We start from the raw sequence: 1,298 nt of genomic DNA on the forward strand, positions 1-1,298 counted from the left end.
AATGTAGGTACATACGTACGAACGAACGAACAGACGTACGTACGAAAGAACGAACGAACGAACGTACGTACGAACGATTGAACGAACGAAATAATGTAACGTAAGAACGAAGGAACAAAAGAACGAATGAACGAACGAAAGATTGAACGAACGAAAGTACGTATGTACGTACGAACGAACGAACGAAAGTACGAATGTACGTACGAACGTACGTGCGTACGAACGAAATATAGAACAAACGAACTAAAGAAACAACGAACGTACATACGTACGTAAATACATACGAACGAACGAACGAACAAACGTACGTACGAACGAACGGACGAACAAACGAACGTACGTACGTACGTATGTTTGAATGAAGTAACGAACGAACGAATGAACGAACGTAAGGACGTACGAACGAACGAAGTAACGAAAGAACTAACGAAGGTACGTACATACGTACGTACGTACGAACGAACGAACGTATGTATGTACTTAGGTACGCACGAACAATCGTACGTACGGACGTACAAACGAACGAACGTACGTACGAACAAACGTACGTACGAACGAACGAACTAACGAAGGTACGTACATACGTACGAACGACCGAACGAACGAACGTACGTACCTGCATACGTACGTACATGCGTACGTACGAACTAACGATCGAACGTGCGTACGTAGATTAGTACGAACGAACGATCGTACGTACGCACGAATGAACAAACGAACGTACATACGTACGTACCTACGAACGAACTAACGAAAGAATGAACCAACGAATGAACAAACGAACGTACGTACGTACATACGCACGAACGTGCGTACGTACGAATGAATGAACGAACGAAAGTACGTACTTACGTAAGAATGAACGAACGAACGACCGAACGAACGAACTTACGTACGGACGAGCGAATGAGGGAACGGAAACATTCATACGTCCATACGTATGAAAGATCGAACGAGCGAATGAACGTATGTACGAATGAACGATAGTACGTACGAACGAACTAACGAAGAAAAGAAATGAAGGAATGAGCGAACGTATGTACGAAAGAACGTACGTACATAATTACGTATGTACGAACGAACGAAAGAACGCAGAAACTTACGTACGTTCGTACCTACGTACTAACGAACGAACGAACGTACGTCCGTAGGAATGACCGTAAGAACGAACGAAGTAACGTACGTACGTATGAACGATATTAAGGATTGTACGAACGAACGAAAGAACAAACGTACGTATGTGGATACGTACATACGTACGAATGAACGAACGAACGAACGTACGTACGTAAGAACGA

At 43.3% G+C, this 1,298-nt stretch overlaps 1 protein-coding gene across 1 annotated transcript in view; it reads left to right on the forward strand.

Moving 5' to 3' along the window:
* LOC106877328 (dynein axonemal heavy chain 2) overlaps positions 1-1,298 on the forward strand; it is a 141,464-nt gene that overhangs the window by 139,070 nt on the left and 1,096 nt on the right. The window lies entirely within an intron of this gene.

Source organism: Octopus bimaculoides, chromosome 25 (assembly GCF_001194135.2).
Source record: "Octopus bimaculoides isolate UCB-OBI-ISO-001 chromosome 25, ASM119413v2, whole genome shotgun sequence".
NCBI lineage: Eukaryota > Metazoa > Mollusca > Cephalopoda > Octopoda > Octopodidae > Octopus > Octopus bimaculoides.